Here is a 25,702-nt window from a genome sequence, read left to right on the forward strand (position 1 = left end):
ATTAACGAAAATTCCGAACAACGATAGGGGACAAATCCAAAGAAGTTGGTGGGTGCACAGTTCTAGGGGCAAGATCAACAATCAGAGTTGAGTTGATTTTGAGTTTAACGTCCCGTTCAGCACCGAGGCTATATGAGACGTGGGCTTACTGATTAACGTGGAATCCGAACCACATGAGTTCCCGCCGGGAATCGAACCCGAATCTCCCACGCCAAATGCGCATATTCTAACCGGTTTGCCACGAGGGAGCTCTCAACCCTCAGAGTAAATGCAGTTTTACACCAGCCCTCTCCTCACATCTAGTAACAAGCGCATGCGCCTTAGGTGCACAGAATCCTAGGCCCAATCCACGCAAGAAGAGCCTTGCAATTTGAACAAATAATGGTGATTATAGTCTATGATAAAACTCTAGCTTCACGTCTCATATAGCTCCGAAGTTGAAAAGAGACGTTAAATTTCAACCAAGCGGAGCCGTTTTTCACCACAAAAGACCTGGACTACAGGACAACATCAGTGACTCCAGCTGTATACAGTTGGTGTATTGAGCCTTTCACGCACGAGAACAGTTCTATGTACAACATAACGCCATTCAGATTTCTCATTAAGAGGCCTAATCAGTAAAAAATTAAAATACCGTGAATTTTACAGTAATTATGTGGATTTTACAGTAATATCGTAAATTTTACAGTAATTATATTTTCAAATAGATAAAAGATAATCGAAGTGTGGAACATGAGCGCCCTAGACAATATTATTTTGCATGAGGTACCGTTATTACGAGTCACCTAGTAGTTTTCAGTTTTGCAGCCATTTAGAAACTCAAAAATTAATGCTGATTTTCTAAATGGCTGGAAATTGAAAGGAGATAAGTGAGTCGTGATAACTGTATCTCATGTAAAATAATATTGTCTATCAAGCTCTTGTTCCATTTCTCGATTATCTTTTATCTATTTAAAGATATCACATAATTACTGTAAAATTAGCGGTATTTTAATTTCGCCGGGATGAGGCCTCTTAAGCTGAATGTAAAAGTTTTCGTATAGCCTCGATATGAAAGGGGCCGCGGTGGCTCAGTGGTAGAGCGTTCATCTCTGGTGCTTGGGGTTCCGGGTTCGATCCCAGCCCGCGCGAAGTGAACTTTGTGGTGGACAAACACCGTGTGCGTGGGTTTTCTCGGGGTTCTCCCATTTTCTTCATTCCGCCATTTCATTCATTACTCATCATCACCGTCTCCTTTAGTCTAACCGGCATAACCGTGGGACGTAAAACTCAAAGATTTCATTTTTTCATTTCATTTCGATATGAAAGGGGAGTTAAACTCCAAACTGGGAAGATATTTTGCTTCATTAGATATCCAGCATCGAACAACACTTATCATAGATATACAAGCTATACTTTTGGTTACATCGGATCACAGAGTAGTGAAGTTTTGTGTAAAACAATTTGGTATCTAAATTCGCCTGGAGCTAATTGACATTTGTTGATATTTTCTTTTTAATTAAATTGTTCTCATTCAATTAGAATAATAAAGAGGACACATAATTTGTTTTTTTTTTTTTTTTTTTTTTTTTGCTTTATAGATATTGTAATTTTACAGTTTACTTTTTAATGAACATTATTCTACTACAGATACACGGCATTTTGAAAAGATTTTCTTATTTATACACGCACCATTGCGCCAACTCCGCATAAAATACCTATAACAGAAGACCCAAAAGAACAGTCAGCTCACTGACTAAATTGAAGATAGGAGAGACTTGTACGCAGCAGAGACGAGACTCACACACTCAGAGAGAGAGAGAGAGAGAGAAAGAGAGATTGGCTTAGCTGAACTTGAAAGCGGCGTCGCGTTGTGTTCAGTCGTGTGTTTGCATCGGGCAGCGTCGGGTGTTAGAGCCGAGAGTTCGGGGTTTCTTCCAAACAGAACACTAACTCCCGCGCGCGTCGTTTTTTTTTTTTTTTTTATCAAGCAATGGATGGTGATGGAAGAACTGAAAAAGAATTATTGACAGCTTATCTTCTTTGCTATCAGTGTCATCATCACCAATATTCTAGCGTCAAAGTTGCAAGTACAACATTACAGCAAAATTGTAACTATAAAACGGTAAGTTTATGCTACACGAATTAGACGTAATTGTCATACTTAGATGTTACATGACATTTGTCTACTTTCATTTTAGTAAAGTTTTTTTTTCAGTTAAGAGTCTCCTTAGTGTTGCGAGTAGCAAGTGTGTCATACTTAAATCACTTGTGTCATTGTTAAGAGTTTGTGTGTCACTCTTAAGAGAAATCCAAACAATAATGGACACAGTCTGTTACTTTAACAGTGTATCATTTATGGATCAACAGGCCCAATACATTTCAATCAAAAATTTTCTTGTAGGCCTTAGGCTATATCTGGAGAACTACATATAGTGTAGTCAAACCTAAACTATTAGTTAACTCAGTATGATGTGCTTATTCCTCTAAAAAAATACGAAAACTCGATTTAGGGGTCGTTTAAAATTTTTTTACCACTGATCCAAGAACTAAATATTGGCTTAGATCGCAACTTTTTTATTCTTTTTTTGATCATTCCTAAAATTCTTGTTAACACATCGTGGTACGTAGACAATATTCTTTCCGTGGGTTTTCTCGGTATTCTCCTATTTCCTTTTACATGTTAATTCCACCATTTTATTCATCATCATTCACTTGCCTTAATCATCCGTATCCTTTAGTATAACAAACATAATTTTTTAACGTTAAACTGACAGATTTCAGTTTTACATATATTATGTTGTACAGAGGGTAAATTACCAATGCATTCGAGGAGAATTGAAAAAAAAGAACTATCAACTGAAGCAAATTGTCAAAGATGACATGATTTTTTGACGACGTAAAAAAAACATTTTTATTCTTCATTTTCTGCAAAATTTTAGATGAAAATTTATTTTTAAGCGCCTCATTTTGTTCGGAGTAATATGATCTGATGTTTCATACATGCCTCATACTGGATATTTTCATACTGAATAAAACAATTAGGAGTTTAATATTTGGGCTACACCTCCTCAGTGGAAGAGCGTTCACCTCTGGTGCTAGGGGCCCCGGGTCCGATCCTCCAAGCCCCCACCAAGTGAACGTTGTGGTGGACAAACACCGTGTGCGTCGGGTTCTTGGGGCTCTCCCGTTACCTCGCACTTTCTTCATTCCACCATTATCATTCATTTCTCATTATCACCATCTCCTTTAGCCTAGACGACATAATCGTAGGACGTAAAACTCAAAAATTTAATTTCATTTTCTGCTTGGTAGGTTACATATGTTTATTACTGTACAATATAAATTTTTACGATGATGATACGTTTTTAAAACATGTTCATGTAGATTATGTACGTATGAAGACTACTACATATGTAAATTTACATCACTTATACCTACCATTTATCTACTTTAGTGGCAGTTATCGATTCTATAATATTCATCTTTGGGCAATATTTGAGTTTTACGTTCCACGATTATGCTGAATAGGCTAAAGAAGACGGTGATGATCTGAAATGAATACAATGGTGGAATCAATAAAGTGGAAGGAAACGGGATAATCCAGACAAAATCCACACACACGGTGTTTGTCCACAACAAAGTTTACTTGCCGGAGTTGGAATTGAACCCAGAATCCCATGCACCAGAGGTGAACGCTGAACCACTGAGCCTCCGCGGCCCCTTGTAAAATATTGTTGTAATCTCAAATAGTCACTGATCGCATGAAGACCGTTGTTGCCCTTTTGCCTTACTGGAGGTTGTAGCGTGCCACTTTGTAAGATGACTGTAACTAGGTTACCACACAAGTATTTGCAGGTAACATACAATAAATACAATTTCTATCTTATGATCTTGAAGCTTTGCTGGCGTCTACTATTAATCCCATGTTCTCGGGATTGCTGCCAGAGTGAGTGTTGCTGTGCTGAGCTTTCGTTACCATACAGCGGCAACATCTTCAGAGCTCTGAAGGTGTTGCCGCTGTATGGTAACGAAAGCTCAGCACAGCAACACTCACTCTGGCAGCAATCCCGAGAACATTGGATTAATTTCTATCTTGTTCTTCATATCGTAAGGCGCTAATGAAACTAATGTAACATTATTATAACAGCGTAGAGGGCTGAAAAAGTGGATCATCTTCAAATCTATTCATGTGGAAATATTACATATAGTGCATCTTAACGTACTGTTATTCCAATAATTTTATTTCAAGGTTTGTCTAATTTTAGTTGTTTTTGCAAAATACAAATATTACAGCTCTTTTGTCAACTCTGTGTTTATAATTTTTAACATGCCAAGAACATCCCATACCAAAAATAATACGTAATATACCAAGAAGGATGATTTAGTTACCTGATTGCGTAATAGCTTAATCTATACCAATGGTTCTCAAAATGTGGAGGCATCCCCCCCTGGACGAGAGGGAGTGAAAGACGAGAAAAAGAGAGAGTTAGTCAGTGGTAGAAACAAACTAGAAAATGAAGCGCCTAATGTCAAAAGCCGAAATTTTTTACCATTTTTTTTTTTTTTACCGAAACTGAGTTATATATCGCTTGTTGTATCTTTGATCTAAGGGAATTCCATGGTAACAGAATTTTGTTTAAAAGCTTAATATTATCGTACTAAAAACTAGTCCAAATATGGGACTTTGTACGCGTGTATATAGAGCTTCACTGCATGTTTTGCGAGATTACTCGAAACTAAGCGAAATGGATGTGGCATATTTTGATACTAGGTAATGACAAATCATAATTTAGCTTTAGGAACACAGATGCTAGATGTCTGATACTTTGTTTTAGTACTCTACTCAAGAGTTCTACGTTACTGAAAAGAAAACAATTATGTAAATTAAATTACTTTACAAAATAATCAAAATTTGTTACAAAAATCTACTTTATTGTTCAACAAGGACTTCAAGAACTTATTTTAGTAACAGTAAATTATATTATTATTATTATTAGTAGTAGTAGTAGTAGTAGTAGTAGTAGTAGTAGTAGTAGTAGTAGTATTGAACATTTTAGATTTAAATGCTATATGTGAAAACGCAGAAGGGGTAAGATAACACACATGTATGACCAATAAACGGAAAGGGATAAACCATATAGGGTATACGAAGGGGGTAGAGGACTGCATGGGCTCGGGCCGAGCCCTTCGGCCTAAACCCGACCCGGCCTGTGGGCCAGACTCGGGCCTACAATGCATATACCAGTTCGGGCTCGGGTCGGGTTCGGGCTGTAAATTTTTAAATACACAACCATATTTTTCGGGCCTAACTTTGTAAATATACTGTACAGCGGGGGACACTTCTAAATGGTACACCTTAGCCGTAAATCTCAATATGGCTGTACCATTTAGAAGTGTCCCCCGCTGTACAAAGATATTTTTAAAATCGTCCTTTCTGGGAAACTTTTAAAGTACAACTGTAAATTAAACATCTAATTGCTGTAAATAAAAATACAATTTTGCGTTAATTATTAAGTTCCTGTAATTCAAGGGTTATTTCAGGCTCATTTGATGATTATCACACGAGCTCGGGCTGGGCTCGAGACTAAATGCTAAAACATGTTTCGGACTCCGGCCGGGAGTCAATTATTAGAAAGTTATGGGCCGAGCTGGGCCCAGGCTAAAAATTCTGGCCCGTGCAGACCTCTAGAAGGAAATAGGGCCTAGCACTTAACAAGGTAAAGGAGAACTACCTCTAATCTAAACTGAAATAACACTTACTGTAGAATATTAATTTAAAAAATACTAAAGGATTTGATATTTATTACAAAAGAGAACATATAGGAAATCCAGTCCTTTACTAAAATATTTCTATTAATTTTTTTCACAAAAACAGACGCTGGAAGAATTGAGTTACCTTGTATTGGTAAAAAGAAAGTTAACGAGGTCGGCGAAGCCTTTTAAGTTGAAAATAGAATGTTACTTCTCTTTGTCAGTACACCAATTCATCGGCGTTAAAACTATTAAACGTTCTCCCAACTCTTGTACAATAGTTACGTTCCATTCGGTTTTCTTATGTTTACAAACGTATTGAAATTTTCGTTTTTGCTTTTTAAAAGTAGTATGTCGTCGCTGTACGTCGAAGAACCGCTATGTGCTGAAACCACAACTTTTCAGGAGAAGCAAAAAAAAAAAAAAAAAATTCCAAACTCATAAAATTTTGCCAAATATAGTACACGGAAACACTTGCAAAATATAACAAAAATTGGTTCTGCATATATTATGCAATGGATATTGTTGTAGCTTGCTTCAACAATATTATATTACTATTTTTGTGTTTGTGTAGAACCTTTTGCGCCTTTATAAGCACATAGAGGATTTGTATACTTTAATCAATACGTACGTGATGAGAACCTGAAGCCTTTTGTTTCAATCTTTTATTTTTCCATTGTTGTGGCGAAGCAATTGAATATTCACTTATCACATTGTAAGGGACGCCGCCTGAGATCTTTCAGATTTATTTGCACGACATAACTCATTTTCGACAAAAATGTCACATAGCAGTTCTTCGAAGCGCAGCGACGAGTGCCTAAATGATAATGTCTGTTAGGTAACGACAATTAAAATAGATAAAAACGCAGCATAGTTAACACTGTATATCTCTACTTAACAAATAAATAAACAAGCAAATACTTCTTGTAGCATTCTTTTTAAAAAGTGAGTTTTATTATTAGCAGTACCGTATTTAGATTTTGTCTCGGGCGGGGGGGTGCTTTGCTATTTTTAATTCTGGAAATGTAAAAATTCTGCAAGATATTTCATTTACTTTAATATAGTAAATAAAATTTCGGGGCTCCCTTAAATACGCCACTGATTATTAGTAACAAAAGGCACAGTTCACCGATGGAAAAGTACTGTCAGAAGGGCAACTTCAACTTGATTTCGGAATACTCCTGTCTGTCAAGGGAAATCTGCGACGATTGACGACACACATTTTAGGTCCGAGCCACATATTGCTTCTTACAAATCTGCCAAAGAAAGATTGACACTTTCATATTATTCGGTGGGTTAAATATTTCAGCCTTTTAGTGACGAAGTTAATCCGTATAATGGGGTAAGTTGGTCATATGTGAGTACGTTGGTAACAAAACGAGGTAACATTGTCATGCAAAATAATAGAAAAGACACTGTAGAGACTATTATAAATTACCAAGGGCCCCCATGTTGTAGTTTCTAAGGGGGGCAAGTATAGGCGACGTTTCAAATATATTTTCAAATTTTTCTGTAACTAATGTAAAAATTTTATTGGGTTTTCGATATTCCCAAGTACAATTTACTCTTAAGGGGGGAGGGAAAGCGCCTCACCTTGCCCCTCTGATGGGCGCCCTTGTAAATTACTATTACCTACGGTACAAGAAAAAGTTACTGACTTACTTATAGGTCTACTCTACAAATATAGGCGACAATAAGATTACAAGCGAAAACATTAATAGAGGGAATGCTGTACTTGTAAATGGGTCTGTACACAGTACACATGGACAATAGAGATCAGTCACAGACAATACACATCAGCATGGCCAGTTTAAAAGATCATCGTCACACAGCTCACACATGTAGTGTTGGCCCTTGGTTCTCTTGTTGCATACTCCACAAACCCATTTTCAACGTGAAACACACTGAAGCCAATCTTGTCCCCTGCAGGCCCGTATCCAGGGAGTCTAGGAGGGGGCCCTAAAATTTTCAACGTAGACTTGCAAATAAACTATAATATGATTATGAACTATCACATGGTTGAATAGAGCCCCCTAACTTCAGCCGACCCCCCTACATTTTTGGGCTGGCTACGGGCCTGGTCCCCTGTACGAGCTGTATTCATATTTGTACAGACACCTTCATTGGACGATTCCTCTGTATAGCCACTTTTATCACTAGCATTTCCCATTTGCCATGACTCAATACCTTAACAAGGAACAATCTTTTTGCCACTCTTCCTCCTCTGTGTCGCAGTAGTATAGGTATTTGCATGAAGATTCTGCAATACTCTGCTATAAATGCTTATAGGGTCATCTATCGTTCGAATGAGAATTATCCCCAAAGACGAAATGAAATGAACTGAAATTTTTAAGTTCAACGTCCCACGGTTATGCCGCTTAGGTTAAAGGAGACGGTGATGATGAGAGATGAGTGAAATGGTGGAATGAAGGAAGTGGGAGGAAACGGGAGAAACCCGAGGAAACCCCAAAGACGAAATTATCCTATTTTACGGTATTTTTCTCCGAAACTACATATGGCAATTTACTCTGCAGCAGCAGCGGATCTAGAAGTTAAAAAACGAGGGAACCCGACTATCATAAAATGTACAATCTTTCATGAATTCTGCAGAAGTTTTCAACTTTACTCTTTCCCGATGCATATTATATGGCTAGTTTGGATCTTAACGTTGTGGACCTCAAGTATCGTTTTACACATTGCATAACAGAAAAAAATGTAATTGAAACTATGTCTAAAAGCCTATTTCAAAAAATTTCGCAATAAAAAAATGGAACGAAATACAGTATTTGTTTTATGTCCCACGGTTAATCCGAGTAGGCTAAAGGAGACAGTGAGGATGAGAAATGAGTGGAATTGCGGAATAAATAAAGTGAGAGGAAAAGGGAGAACCCCAAGAACCCCCCCCCACACACACACAATGTTTGCCCACCACAAAGTTCACTTGGAGCAAGCAGAAATCAAACCAGGGACCCATGCAAAAGAGGCGATCGCTCTACTACTGAGATACCGCGAAATTCCGATAAAGAATACGAGGTAATACTTACTATAAACTTCAGAAGTATAAAAAAAATAGCTTTAATTATTTTTGTCTCTCGATAAACTGGGAAGGGGGACTAAGCTCCCCAGTCCCAGACTAGGTTCGCCACTGCTATGAAGCATGTTATCTTATTTCACTCAACCGCGATCTATCAACCGGTATATGACTTATATTTGCCCAATATTTTATTTTAAATGTAAATTAAAATTTAATGCTAATGAGAATGTTTGGCTACATGTCATTAACTATACTACTATGTGCTGTTGTCTTGCTGGTATCACAGTAAAGAGATTAATAAGAGCATATTTTAACATCAGTTTTACCTCAACCAATGACATGGTTTTCGTAAAGCTTCAATTCTAAAGTTTACAACTTGTTATTCTTTTCATTTTCTCAAAACGAATGCATGAACATCGTTTAGTTCAGCTCACGCACGCATGAATATCATGTAGTTCAGCTCATGAGCGTTTAAACTCATGAATACCATTTACTTCAGCTCATGGGCTTTTACACGCATGAATATTATTTACGTCAACTCATGAGCTTTTACATTCATGAATCATTTAGTTCAGCTCATGAGCGTTTACACTCATGAATATCATTTACTTCAGCTCATGAGCTTTTACACGCATGAATATAATTTATTTCAGGTCATAAGCTTTTACACGCATGAATATCATTTACTTCAGCTCATGTGCTTTTACACTTATGAATAGCATTTAGTTAAGATCAATAAGATACATCGAGTGTTATATGTCTCATATCTGAACATTTGTATTTCATTAAACGCTAACAACTTTCATAAATTACAAACAATACGTTAGCAGTATGGGTGTTATCATTAGCAGAACACAAGCAAAATAGAAACAATCTGTTAGGTAACTGTGTATATATATCTATACATATATATATATACATGTATATATATATATATATATATATATATATATATATATATATATATATATATATATATATAGTGTTTGAAAACAACGACAACATTTGGGAGGTAAATGCTGATACCAAGAAAAGATGAAAAGTATAGACCAACCTAGATGCACAAATGCTTCCTTTCAGAGTTATAGGCTGCCGAGAATATGAAAGAACAAATGTAAATATCCATAACTCCAATACTATGGTACCTACCGTAGTCGGGTCAAAACTTCATTTAGGAACTAATATGTGCCCTGTATAAATATCCATGTTTCCGAATCTTACGGTACTTCCATAACACAGCCTCTAACTCCGAAAGGAAGCATTTATATATATTGCGGACCACGACTTCCTAATCCTGGAAACTGTTGATTTAACCCTAACCTTGATCATTTTTGAACATTTTATTTATTCTCTTTTCACGTCTCATTCCGATGGAGACAAAAACTTTGCACTTTAAACGGCATTGGGGGTTCACTATTCATTTTACAACAAAGTATCGCTGTATACTAAGGTATTAATGCCCACATCTCCCGAAAGTCTTAAAGTTAGAGATATTTGAAATTTCATACTTAAACGTTTTGCTTCAAATTATAATTAAACACATATTTCTGCACATTTTTATAACATTAACGCTAAAAGTGAAGGAAAAGGAGTGGAGTTGTGTGGTTCATTAAGAAATATATACGAGGTGTTTGAATTTCGTTTGCCAATGTCTTCAAGTAATATAAATATGAAAGGCGAAGAAGCAGAAACTCAAAATATTGTTTGGAGTAAAATTTGGAACCTTTTGTTAGTAGTTTATAAACTTTCCGTCTTCATACATTTATATTCTGTGTTTATTGTTCGTTTGTGAAAGGGAATAAGGTAATACTCTTCGAGGAAGCGTATGTTTTCACACCTGCAATACACAGCGAGGAAGGTTCTGTATTGCACGGTGAGGAAGTTTACGTATTGCACGGCATGGAAGTTTATATATTGCACGGAAAGGTAGTTTATTTATTGCACGAAGTACAAGTTTAAATCAGTTCTATACGATCTATAAAAAGTTCATATAGTTATGTGGTTAGCACACCAGCAATCATAGGCATCAGTATTGGTTTAGACTGCACTAAGAAAAAAATGGTATGTGGCGTACGTAAAATCATATGTTACATTTGTAAGTTCTGTAGTATACCGCTATCCGGAAAACGAATTTTTCTCAGTGTGCAAGTTGTGACTTTTGACTTTATGTAGTACACCAAGTTCCTAGTGATGCATTGTGGTAAAATAGTTACAATTTTGGTTCAGGAGAATTAGGTTCGATTTCTGGTAAGAGTTCATTCGTTCGAGTCCAATCTTAAGCTGTAGATCCACGTTTCAGAGAGCCTCGATGCTGAAGAGACGATAAACTCGAAACTAAACAACCAACAAACAATTTTCTGTTCGCAAGAAACTGAATCTAATAGAAGAAAATATCACATTGATTAAAACTGAAAATTTAACTTCTTGCGTGAACTCAGTGACTAAAAGATGACAGTGTGTGTCTAAATTATATACAAACAAAAATGTATATAGCTTTAATATTTAATTGCTAATAGTAATTTGTTAAATTTTATTTCTTTTTAAATGCATAGAATAGAAAAAGGAAATGAAATGAACTTTCTAGACTTACATCCAATGGTTATGTGCATTTGGTTAAAGTAGACAGATGATTCTTATAAGTAAATGTGTATAAAATTACTGCTGAAAGCAGTACTTGCGAAGAAAGAAGAAATTGGTTTCCGTGAACCAGAGTACCCCATGCATATGTTTAATGTATATATTGCCACACACCCGAAGTTGATTAACGTTTTATACATTGTGGGCCGGACTGTAAGGAAACTTATTTCCTTAATAATAATTATATTATAAGGTGATCTGCTTACGTATGTGGCTAAAACTACCCTGGGCTACATTTGTACCCCCTTGGGTATCTATGTTATGATATTTGTTTCAAGTAGTTTATTCTTGTATTTTATTATTGTAAAGAGCAAAATAAATAACATGTAATATTAGAGCCTATTGCAATATGTCATGGCAATGTTGCATTCATATTCCAATATTGTAACCTTGCCTGCCACAAAAATATCACGAAATTAATAGACTTCTATCGCGTATAAACAAATTTCCGTTTCGCTAACTTAACCTACTTAAACTTACACTAAACTAACCTACACTAACAAAACAAACGTAACCTAACAAAGCACAACCTAATATAAACTAACATACCAGTATTATCGATGCCACAAATAAGAATGTTTCTAATTGCAAAAATTTGTATTCGGATACACCTATACCCCTGTTGCGAATCCGGAGTTAAACGCTATCATGGGTATCCAAAGGTTAACAAGAAGGAATTAGGCTATATTCGCTAATGACAACCTAAAGCATTGCAAAGAAATTTTCTTTTTGGTCTTGAATTACCCACGTTATATTAATTACAATATATGTAATGAAACAATTATATGTCACTCACTTTTTTTCAACATAATATCAGTGTTTACATCTTATTATGAGGATTTACTATTTGTATTATGACTTTAAGTCATCACCTTCTAAGGAATGTAATGATACATAACAATTTTATTTTCTGGTTATTTTGTGTGAAACGTTTCCCAAGATTATTGTTTCTCATTTCGTACTTTACTTCTTTACCGATAAGTATTTTCTTTTTTAAAAAAATACCAGAGCACGATTTCCTTTTCTTTGAGTATTTTTTTAAAATCACAAGTTCTTGCAGCACTAACTACATGAATTTTCCGCTTTAAAAAAACTTGACAATCATCACCGATTTCAAGAGTATTGATGTCTCGTTAATCTATTTCCGTCCATGGAGAATATACAGTATGTGATCAAAAGTATCGGGACACCTCCGAAAACATACGTTTTTCATATTAGGTGCATTGTGCTGCCACCTACTGCCAGGTACTCATTATCAGCGACCTCAGAAGTCATTAGACATCGTGAGAAAGCAGAATGGGGCGCTCCGCGGAACTCACCGACTTCGAACATGGTCAGGTGATTGGCTGTCACTTGTGCCAGAAGTCTGTACGAGAGATTTCCACACTCCTAAACAACCCTAGGTCCACTGTGTCTGATGTTATAGTGAAGTGGACCTACAGCACAAACGCGTACAGGCCAACCTCGTCTGTTGACTGACAGAGACCACCGACAGTTGAAGAGAGTCGTAAAATATAATAGGCAGACATCTATCCAGACTATCACACAGGAATTCCAAACTGCATCAGGATCCACTCCAAGTACTATGACAGTTAGGAGTGAGGTGAGAAAACTTGGATTTCATGGTCCAGCGGCTCACAAGCCACACATCACGCAAGTAAATGCCAAACGACGCTTCGCTTGGTGTATGGAGCGTAAGAGGAAAAGTAGTAAATCAAAAGATGAAAAGTACTAAAACAAGAGATGGAAAAGTACTAAAATATCTCATGTACTAAAATAAGAGATGAAAAAGTACTAAAGCATCTCTTGTACTAAAACAAGAGATAAAAAAGTACTAAAACAAAAGAAAAACTATTGTTCAATGTGAATAGAATACCCAACAGTAAAAAATTTTATTGTGTATATATGAAACTAATAATTTGTGATTTCGTATATGAAAATAAGAAGGTAGCGGATTCTTAAGAGTTACAACCTGTTGAAAATTAGAAGTAGCCCAAAAGTAGCGTGTGGCCCAATTTGAAATTTTGGTAGAGAGGTTACTTTAAAAAAAAATCTCCCAATCTGTCAACACTGATCGCATTCCGAAACCTGATAAAACACTCAAAATGTACTTACGCCGCTCGAGCTCCAAGCGTGCTCCTGCCATTTTCTTATCTCTGACAGTACCGACATCTTTTGAGCAAAAAACCATACTACAACATACTTAAATTTCAGAACAATATTCAATGCAAGTAAATTGATACAGGATGACAAAGATTGAATACATTTTTCTAGCGGACTCTGTATATGTCGAGTTCCAAAGTTTATTTTGAGGGAGTGTCCGGACACGGTGGCCCCTCTGTGAGGATGCACCCGCCCCTCGTGACTATTGATGTTTATTTGGTAGATTCCCAACTCCATCCACCATCAAAAAAGGATAAGCAATATACACTACATACGTTTAATTGTTCACTGCAATAAAATCTAGGACAGTAACCAAGTTACCTATTTGTCGTCTGTGGATTGTGGGTTGTATTAATTCCTATTAATTGCACTGCTCTTCACGAGTGGCAATTCCATTTACTATTAGCTCACCTACATATACACATAACTGGAAAACAACCATCATCTGAGATTCTGTAATGAATGTGCTTTTAGCAGTCATTTCATATCATATCAGTCTCACGCTGCGCATATATGTATATATACTGTACATGTAGAGAGAGAGAGAGATTTACATATATATGCACAAAGAGACAGTAACAGAGAGATGATGAACGTTTGTATATATTCATACACCTTCCATTTACACATTTTAACCATGAATTTTCTAAAAACATATAACGTTTGATGGTCATAGCTCAGAGCTACTGTTTTGCTGCACGAGGTTACCAATTAAGAGGTTTTCTCACCAAATCTAGTATATTTTGCTACCTATATTTATTGCTTGGTCAATCACAGACCCACAGGCGGACTTTCTTTTAGGAAGTTTTACTCTAGAATACAAAAACAGAATGTGAGGGACTGCACCCAGACACTATATTTTATTTACCTGATAATATAGGTACATTTCAGAAAAATACCCAGCAATGACCTTAAATGAGTCTACGTATAGGTTTTTTCGCCCTATCAGGGTGTTGCAGAGTTATCAGGACTGCCGGGTTATCGAGCTGAGTTTTAAGGATTTTACTGTATTTGAGTTTAACGTCACACAGTTATGGCCTTTAGGCTAAGAGAGATTTATGACAAAGGTAAATGAATGGTGATGGAAGAATTGCTGGGATGCAAAAGTGGGAGGAAACGGGAGTCTCTCGAGAAGACCTACGGAGACGACGTTGTCCACAACAAACTTACTTGAACAGGGATCGAACCAGGGATCCCACGTACCAGAGGTAAGCGCTCTACCACTGAGCCCCCGTGGCCCCCTACTTTCACCATAAACTGTAGGCCCACGCTCCATTGAACTCCAAACCAGATTGAATTTGGGAAGGAAGCCCTCCCGGAAGAATCTCTAATCTCACATGTTATGGAATCAAAAAGCCCCCCATCAGGAAGTCGAGATCGAAAAGAGGAATTGACGCCGTCGACCGTGGCAGGCCGCCGGACGCAGCCGGCACCCGTCCGCGGCGGCACGACGATCAACTTGTTCAAAGTTGCCGACCTTTTGCCCAGACGGCAAGGGGCCGAAAATCGTAAAAATAAAATGCCCTTTACCGACTGTTGTCGTCCGTCAGAGTCGGCAAAAACAGTCGGAAAGGCCTCTTTCCGACCCTCTGCCGACTCCTTAAGTCGGCCTTTTTTTTTTGACGGCAGGGACGGCGCATTTACTGCGCCTATACGACTGTTTGCCGACTGCTCGGCAAGGCAACTATTCGTCGCGATCGAAAATCGCGCGAAAAGAAATTGGTGTCCGGCGCCGGCAATCCGACGGCGGCATTTGGTCGGCATGGACAAATTGTCCGACTGTAGACGGCAAGATCCTGATGGGGCAATTTTCACACAGTGGTGGGCCTTGGCTCAATCGGTCATTTAAACGTTTTAGGTTTAATGAAAATTTGTTATGAAAATAAGAAATCTATTTAGTAGTATAAAAATATAATTCAAGTTCATTAAATCTTAATAAGATTAAATATTTTAATAACTTTGACTATACTATGTATTAAAACCAAAAAAAAATGAAATGAAATCTTTAAGTTTTACGTCCCAGGGTTATATCAAAGGAGACGGTGATGATGAGAGATGAGTGAAATGGTGGAAAGAAGAAAGTGGGAGGAAACGGCAGAACCCCGAGAAAACCCACGAGCACGGTGTTAGTCCACCAAAAAGTCCACACAGCGCGAGCTGGGATCGAACCCGGGATCCCAAGCACCGGAGGGGAACGCTCTACCACTCAGCCACCACGCCCACTTGTTAAAACCAAATTAGAGGTCAAAATACTGGGCTTACATCTTGGAAGCTGTAATTTTAGTTGGTTACAGTATGTATCTACGAGGATTTTGTTTTCGCAAATAATTGCTTCGGTGGAAAATCTTCGCAACATGTTGGCAACATTGGTTTTAAATGTTTGTAGCCATTTCATGGTGAAGCACGAGCCTTTTATGTGACTTCTGAAACATTCTATCTGCGTCTTTCTATTCGTAAGTGGACATTGCGTGTATTGGACACAAAGGCATAGAGAATAGAAGAGAAGGAGGATTATAAACACAGACAAACGGGAGCATACGAGTTATGAAGAGTTATTGCATAAATTATCTTGTGGAAAGCTTTTGTTTCCGTAAACAATGACGTGTAGCGTATAAAATACACGTTGACACGTTCCGTATTATATATATATATATATATATATATATATATATATATATATATATATATATATATATATATATGAAAGAGAAGAGGAGGAAAGCAAGATAAACAGAAACAAAAGGGACGAACAAAACTTCAGGCATAAATCAGACGATAAGCACTTTGCAAATTGCAATGAATTCAACTCTGATTAGCAGTGATTAACTCTGTTGTTGGGCTCTTATCGGTAGAAACTATGGCATTTATGGGAGAGAGTACTGGAACATAGTTTTAAATAGATGCAATTTGCATGGTTTGTGTTATTTTTTATTACTAGTACTAGCCAGTGTTGGAATCTCGAGGAAAGTGGCATCCTTAAACAATAAAGCTTCATTGCCATATAAGTAAGTTCCGTTCCACGTTTTACAAACTACAATAGACTTTCAAACGATGAGAGTTGCATATTAATATTTAGGGAGCAGATGTTCTATAACTACCGACTACCACAGTAGGATATCGGGTCCGTGAGTTTTCTCGGGATACACTGAGAAAAACCCGTTATCCGGACAGCGGTATATTGTGCAGTAGAAATATACAGAATCCACATGTTTACTACGAAAATCTGTACGGAACATACGTTGCCCTGCAGGATCTAACATCTAACTGTCTTCCGTATATTGCATACGTATACGTATGTTACCTACGTCAGCTCTATATTATATACGTCCATCTGTATGTGAGATCCTGACCGCCCATATACATTTTTTTCTTTCGTATAGAAACCACTGTATAGATGGAATATTTATGCGGAAAGTATGATAAAACATACGTTTTCAGTTAAACGTTCGCTGCAAGACCACATGATTTACGCATGAAACATACGAAATTACGTTTTCTCCTATATGTATTCTCCCTTTCCTACTACATTTTTATTCGGCCAATTCTTCCATCTTCATTCACTTGCCTTAATCATCGTTTCCCTTTGCTTAAAGAGTGTAAATATGGGACGTTAAACTAAAATATTTTACTTCATTTTTTCATATTCATTTCAACAGACGGATAATATGATAGCCTAAACCTGTTCATCTGAAGCTGAGTCCACATCAGAAAGTTTCTCGCTATCACATGATAGCTGAAACCTGTTCATCTGACGCTGAATGCACAACAGAAAGTTTCTCGCTAACAAGAGGATAGCTGGAACCGGTTTTTCTGACGCTAAATCCACACCAGAAAGTTTCTCGCTATCAGATGATAGCTGAAACCTGTTCATCTGACACTGAATCCACAACAGAAAGTTTCTCCTAACAACATGATAGCTGAATCATGTTCATATGACGCTGAATCCACATCAGAAAGTTTCTTGCTATCAAATGATAACTGAAACCTGTTCATCTGACGCTGAATCCACAAGAGAAAGTTTCTCGCTAACAAGAGGATAGCTGGAACCGGTTTATCTGACGCTAAATCCACACCAGAAAGTTTCTCGCTATCAGATGATAGCTGAAACCTGTTCATCTGACACTGAATCCACAACAGAAAGTTTCTCCTAACAACATGATAGCTGAAACATGTTCATATGACGCTGAATCCACATCAGAAAGTTTCTCGCTATCAAATGATAACTGAAACCTGTTCATCTGACGCTGAATCCACAACAGAAAGTTTCTCGCTAACAAGAGGATAGCTGGAACCGGTTTATCTGACGCTAAATCCACACCAGAAAGTTTCTCGCTATCAGATGATAGCTGAAACCTGTTCATCTGACACTGAATCCACAACAGAAAGTTTCTCCTAACAACATGATAACTGAAACCTGTTCATAAGACGCTGAATCCACACCAGAAAGTTTCTCGCTAACAATATGATAGCTGAAACCTGTTCATCTTACGTTGAATCCACACCAGAAAGTTTCTCGCTACCAGTTACAGTTATTACTACCTAGGAATCAGTATAGAAACCGGAAGGTCTACGAGTTCTTACTACTTCCGGTTTCAGGAGAAGAATGAAGCTGAGATGAATTCTTTTTTTCGGATACTGAATTCATATAAAAATTTGTTTCTTGTCTCCTATTACAGTTTGCGCTCTATGAGAATTAATATTAAAATCAGAAGTAATAGTAAATTTCCACTTTCCCGCTTACAATAGAGGAATATTGTCGGATATACGAATTGTTGAGTTGAGTTGATTTTAGTTCAGCGTCCCTTTCAGCATCGAGGCTATATGAGACGTGGACCTACTGATTAACGTGGAATCCGAACCACATGAGCTCTCGCCGGGAATCGAACCCGGGTCTCCGACGCCAAAGGCGCGTACGCTAACCGCTTAGCCACGAAGGAGCTCTCGGATATACGAAATATTCATGCGGTACTGTATCTATATAAATATTAGTAATCTGGTGGACGTAAATATTAGTAATCTGCTACCGTTGGAAAACAATGCACAAGCTCATTCCGTCCATGAATCCATGATGAAGGCAGTAGAATTGGGATATGAAATATTGCCTCACCCACACACTCACCGGACTTAGAACCAAGTGACCTTTTTCTCTTAAGAAAATGAAGCATGCACTCAGATGCCATTTTGACAGTATAGGGATGACTTTGTTTCTGAGGTTGAACTATGGGTTCAAAACGAAACTGCAGACTTTTACAGAAAGAGCTTACGGAAAGTAAAGAACCGCTCACAAAAATGTATCGCTAGGCACGGTGACTATGTGGAAAGGAACTAATAACACTCAGATTTCTCCAGAGTGGATTTCTTGCAGGTGATGTCACGAACGTTTTGATACATCATTTTATATTACCATTTTTACTACACTTATCAACGTTGAAACCGACAAAGCGTAAACTTTCACCACTTTCAGTTGATATACAGTACTATAGGTTGAAAAGAAAGACACTTTTGGGGCGCTTAATCGATTCCGAATGATGGTTTCTCGATACCGTTTTTGCTTTCTTGGAACCAAACATTGAAGCAGAAAGCACTAGGAAATTTGTATCATTTCCAGTTTTAGCAAAGTGATGTGGCTGGAGATTGCACCTTTTCTTGAGATACTCAGGGTTGCCATCCGTAGAAAGTACACTGTGACCAAAATTTGAATTACCCAAAAATCTAGGTTAAGGCAGCGACTAGAGAAATGACCTCAGCGGTAATTGATCACTTATCATGTTGTCTGTGTCCCTTGTTAACTACTTTTTAATTAATAATTGTATTTATTTTGTAATAACTTACATATCTTTTTACAAAATAAATAAGTTATTACAAAATAAATATAATTATTATTCAAAAGGTAGTTAACAAGAAACACAGATATCATGATAAGTCATCAATTACCGTTGAGTTCATTTTTCTAGTCGCTGCCTTAATCTAGATTTTTGGGTAATTCAAATTTTGGTCACACTGTAATTTCTACGGATGACAGCACTGATTATTCTTCCGATTCGTATTTTCGGGTGTAGAATAACATTATCTCTTACTGTGGTAAGTTACCTTTCATTATCTCTTTTCTCTTACGAAAAACAGGCAAAAGAAAAATTGTTAGCTTTTGACGAATATTTAGTAGTCTGCCCCCTTAACGGACCAGACAGAAGATATTACCTGAACAATGAATATTTCCAAAAAAGAATTGTCAACTTCAATTACTGTTTCTTGGTTTCCATAAAATAGAGTGTGATTTTTTTTAACTCACGGATTTCATTTGGATCTAGAATTTCTAACTAAAGTCCGATTTTCATGCGGTTTGTGACAAATGATCAAGGAAGGATGAGATATTTATGGAACTATGTTTACTGATTTAAGTTCATTCGGGGTAATATCGACCACGCCTCAAGAAAAACAATAAATATTCGCCAGTGTACTTTACAATTGGAATGAGGCTTTGGATTTATGAACCGAAAATGCAGAACACAAATTAAATGTTACTGAGGATACAAATTAAGTGTTAGTGGTAACACCCATAAATCACATGTTGAATAGCTATATCCGGTTTCTTGCGACAAACGACGGAATGATTTCTTGAGTGACCTAAGGAGTCGATAACTGACATCTTCCACAACACTCGCCTGCGGGGTCCGATGTTTTCCTGTGTCACTCCGAAGTGATCCTGTTTCTTCCAATTAATTCACTAGCGACCATATTATATTACTGTCTGGGGCAGAATGTGAGATAAATTTGATTCTAAATGCCCCTTTCGTAGCAACAACAGATTCCGTTCTCCAAAAACTTTTAACGATAAACTCATGTTGCTCCAAGGAGTACACTATTCTCACTGTCCTGGCTATACCCACATGATAGCACAGAACGGTACAACACAATTCTCAAGACAATGGCCGAGTTTCCTGTTTCTTATTGACCTTGGCGAGGTTACCATCTAAAATCTCCACACCGTACAGTACCGAACCTCATTCCAATTCTAAGATACACTGGCGAATATTTGCTATTTTTCCTTGAGACGTGTCCGATATTACCCCGGATTAACGTAGTCCCATAAATATCTTATCCTTCCTTGTTCAGTTCATGTGCCTCAAACCGCATGAAAAATCGGACTTTAGTTAGAACTTCTAAATTCAAATGAAATCCGTGAGTTTAAAAAATCACCATGTATATAAAATGATAATCATGCCTGTTCTGTTATGGTTGCGAAACATGGTCCCTTACTCTGGGGAAAGAACGTAGACTGAAAGTATTTGAGAACAAGATCCTAAGGCTAATATTCGGACCCAAGAGGAACGGGAATGGTGAATGGAGGAAACTTCATAACGAGGAACTACATAATTTGTACGATTTACCAAAAATTGTTAGGGTTATCAAATCTAGGAGGCTTAGGTGGGCAGGTCACGTAGCTAGAATGGAAGAAAGTAGGAACGCTTTCAAAGTCTTAACTGGAAGACCAACCGGAAAACGACCATTTGGAAGACCTAACACATATGGAAGGACAATATGATGAAAGAGCAATATTAAGATGGATCTCACAGAAATAGGAATACAAAGTAGAAACAGGATCCAGTTGGCTAAGGACAGAAGTCCATGGAGAGCTTTTGTGAACGCAGCATTAAACCTTCGGGCTCTATAGGCCATAGAGTTAGTTAGTTACTTATGTGGATAGTGAATGTATCTTCGGTAGGGATATCTCGACTCAATTCCTAGTGAAAGCTCATGAAATTTGAATTCTACTTTAAATTGAAGATATATGTCTTATACAGCCTCGGTACTGAAAGTCTGATAAGTTTTCTCACATAAGATTATATATATATATATATATATATATATATATATATATATATATATATATATATATATATATATATATATATATATATATATATCAGTTTGAAATATTTTACAAGCAATACTGTTGGAATATTTTTTTATTTATTTAAATCTTTAGGGTATCGAATGGGTCAATTTGTTCTTCGCTACAGCTTACAGCAATTTTCCTTTTTCTCAAACACTGTACGACATTCTGCTGTAGAAACGAAAACTCCTCAGAAAGGAAAGTAAACTTCGTACAATACCTCGTTACGTGTTCAACACGTAACACATCTTAACGCTTTATTTCAAAATGTAAATGGAATAGAAATGCTTTGTTCTCTAAGAATTGCAACAGGAAAGGAAAAAAACATTCCAATTTAAGACAACTACCATCCTGAAAATGTTTGTAGCCATTATAGAACAAATGAAAGTGGTCCTCGCCATTAGAGACTTGAAAAAAAAAGGGGGGGAAATTTTGGGAACTCATTGCGAAAGTAATTACGAATTAGTAGAAAACTCCAGAGAAGAGAATGGGGCGTAGAAAAGAAGAAGGGGGTTTGGTTGGAGAAATTGAGGCAACTAACAAACCTTCCCCTATAATCCATTTTCTGCATCTGTTACAACGAAATAAACTCGTCGGAAACGAAATTTGTAACAAATGGAATTGGGTAGATCTACAGATAAAACGAAGGAGAAAATGCACTAACATTTTCTTTTATTACCTAACGTGTAATAGTGCTTTGTTAACTTGTACAACGACAAGTAGCAGAAGATATAAAAATGTGCATTCTTTATATAGATATGTGAAGATAAAGATATGTGAAATTCTTTTAAGTACACCTTGTCTCAAAAAGGTTGAGCGCATTCTTTATTGGTGTTTTGAGGCAAAAATTTTCTAAGTCCAGCTTCGGGTATCTTCGGGAAAAAGTAAGCCAGGTTCGAACCTCCAAGCCAGCCTTTGCAATCGGGAAAAAGTTTGCAGATGTGTTTTTCTTCTTTTAAATATAATAAGACTTGTTACCAAGTGTTTAAAAAAGCAACATTGATTGAAATACTTAATGATACAATATTTCGAAACCTTGCACATGCTTGTTTGTCATTTAGCTTTCTATACGTAATGGATTAAATACGTTAAAGAATCTTTCCATATGTAAAAGAATGCTCAAAGTTAAGAAATAGAACATAATTATCGCCTGAGTACTAAAATAAAAGTCAAAGTAGAACAGAAACAGCGTTTGTCACGGATATGAATGTCATAATTATCTTGAGATCCGTTATACATCGCTAGAAACTTAGTTCTAGAAGTTGTTGTGTTGGCTCATTGGTAAGCTGTCGGACTTCAAATTATAAGGTTGTGAGTTCGAATCCTGTCTGGGTCAATACTTTTTTTAAAATTATATTTTCCGCAATGCATGAAAAATTATATAAAATAATTACATTAAAATACATAAGTTGTTTATATATAGCATAATAATTGCAGAACATAGTAATTATTATGTTTAAAATATAACATCTGAGATAATTTTCACAGTAGGTCGTTATTATATATGAGAATGTTAAATACAAGTTAGGAAAATCGTTTAATAGCAATAAATAAGTTATGTAGTGTATTTATTTGCAACTATTTGTCATACAGATTTAACTTCTCAATATTCTCATTACAGTATGTTATTTATATTCGTGAAATACAGTATATTCCTACGGATATAGAAAGTGTATAAACAGAGTATCCAAAGTCGTATCCTGCTTCAAGACACATAGCTTTTCCCGATCCCCTTAACGTCACGGGAAGAAACACAAATTCTCTTTAGAACGGAATGTCGTTACTTAGAGTCTCATTCGAATACGTTGAATATGCTTTTGTGTACTCATCTCTCTCTCTCTCTCTCTCTTTCTTTCTCTCTCTCTCTCTCTCTCTCTCTTTCACTTTGTTTATGTGTGTGTGTGTGTTGCAGAATATCCCAAGTTGAATACAACATTTGCAAAGTATATGAGCATCATTGTCATCGAATACCAGAAATTGAAAGTCGTGTTTCTTCAGGTTAGGTTTGCGTGTTCATGTTAGCTCACTGGTAGAGTACGGACTTGCCACTGAAGAGGTCTTGAGTTCAAAGCCTACAGCTAATTATCATTCTTTTGTTAGTAGGATTGCACAGAAATCGGATACAAGGAGTGGTTTACTTCTAGAAATATTTTCAGAAGCGTTTAGGTAGCCCTGAAAAGGGCTGTTTTCGGGAGTTAAGGCGGGGTCATTAATATTGTGTCCAAGACCCTTCTGAATTTATTACACGCTCCATTCTTCTGGGCATGGAATCTATTACATGGGTGACAAATCCATCTCCTTCCCCTACCTCCAGCCATGCTTCGGAAACAAGATGCCACAGGTCATCCTGAGTTCTTGGTGGATCTGCCTCAGGCCAACTTTTCCTTAGAGTACGCTTCACTTCTGCTCACATATTTTCCATGAGATTGAGGTCTGCTCCACGAGGCGGCCAGTCGATTAAATCAATCTCAGGGTGCCCTGCGAACCATTCCTGAACCACACGGGAATTATGTATTGGCGACTGGTATTGCTGGAACTGAATTACACCATCAGGCTGAAACAGATGGCACCATGATATTACTGATAATGTCTAAGTACTGAGCATTGTCCAGATGTCCTTCAATTCTATGAAGCTGTCCTGCTCCGCGACTGGAAATCCAACCCCAACATAAAATAGATACATGGCCACTGCGATTGCAAGCAACCACATATCCATGGTCATATCGGGTGCCTCTCGGACGATACACAAAACGGCGTCCCTCCTTTGATGTTGTGAATATGGATTCATCTGAGAAAACTACGTTTTCCCAATTGAGACTCACATTCGCCTGTGCAAACGCGAGACGGTAAATTTTGTGGTCGTCTGAGAGTTTTTCCTTCACGGCAGCAACATGGCCTCGTAACCCAGCATGACGAAGCCTTCGCAGAGCTGTATGCTTACTACAAGGAAAGAGAGAAGCTTCCCTTATCTGTCTAGACGTCCTTAGTGGGTCTAACCGGGCTTCGTTTACTAATCTCGCATCTTGGGCTTCGGTTGACACATGCGGACGACCAGGAGATCGTAAATTACCAGTCTGACCTGTAGCACCATATTTCCGAATCCATTGCCTTCCTGTAGAGGCCGGGACACCTACTCGCCTGCTAGCTGCAGTTGCAGAATAACCTTCCAACTCCCATAAAGTAATTACTGCTGTACGTCTATCCATAGTTACCAATGTTCTGAGCTGTGAGAAGAAAGCAATAGGTAAAAGCTAGTACCTGACGTGTGATTGGTTACTTGCACGACACGCCTATTGTGGGGAACAGCGTTGCCAGATCTAGCATAATGATGCTAGATCTAGCATAATTTGCATGTCTCTAGCACCTAGCATCTTGCTTTTAGCATCCTGCCCAAATCTAGCACAATTTCAGCAAGTTATCAAAAAGCCGTAAAACCTGGAGAAGTTGGTCGTGGGAAGAAAAAGAACGGCAGAAATGTATCCTCTTCCATTGATTCATACACTCGGTAAACCATACAGGCAGTCTTATTTTCCTAAGTAAGTTCGGAACGGCTTTGGGCTTTTTTTTTTTTTTTGTGGCTCCACCCAGGGTTTTCTAATCCTTTAACTCCGAGGCATGGGCGGAGCTATGGGGGCCATTCTCCCCCCAACTTTTTGACAACTTCACCATCTTTACTTCTGACTTCATGATCACATTTATTCCTGAAATGACAGCTCCGAGACCGACCAAAAATCTGCCCCCTCCCCCAGCAGACGATTCCCAACTCCGCTTATGCTGCGAAGTAATTTTCTTTCAAAATATGTAAACAAAAACTTTGCATTCATTTATACGATATATACACCATTGAGTTTGGCAACGACTGCAGTAATTTAGTTGAGTTAAAATTTTGGTGCGTGAAGTATTGAGTTCTATCCATGCATTCTTGCTCTCTGTGTATTTTAAGTTACGTTATCGTATCTCAACTTTGTTTTTTTTTTTTTAACTCCTGAATTAGTAATTATGAGGATCTAGCATAATTTGACCGAATCTAGCATAAGTTCGATCAGGTTTAGGAATAATTCCGAGCTGTGAGTCTGGCAACGCTGGTGGCGAACGACTTGGTCAACGGCTCGCGAAAGAAATCTGAAAATGGTGCGCCGTAATAATAATAACAAAAACAGTTTTTATAAACGAATATTAATACATACGAAAAGCTGTTTAAAGAATGAATTGTTATACTGACTTTACACGTATAAAAACAT

General features: G+C 37.4%; 1 protein-coding gene across 1 annotated transcript in view; it reads left to right on the plus strand.

Moving 5' to 3' along the window:
* The first annotated feature begins 1,788 nt into the window (after positions 1 to 1,788).
* The window catches only part of LOC145669578 (uncharacterized), a 632,206-nt gene continuing 608,292 nt past the window's right edge, over positions 1,789 to 25,702 (plus strand). Inside the window, exon 1 of the mRNA XM_081737789.1 lies at positions 1,789 to 2,104. The gene's annotated coding sequence lies outside the window, so the exon portion shown is untranslated. The remainder of the gene's footprint in view (positions 2,105 to 25,702) is intronic.

Source organism: Thermobia domestica, chromosome 14 (assembly GCF_964235325.1).
Source record: "Thermobia domestica chromosome 14, izTheDome1.hap1.1, whole genome shotgun sequence".
Classification (NCBI taxonomy): Eukaryota; Metazoa; Arthropoda; class Insecta; order Zygentoma; family Lepismatidae; genus Thermobia; species Thermobia domestica.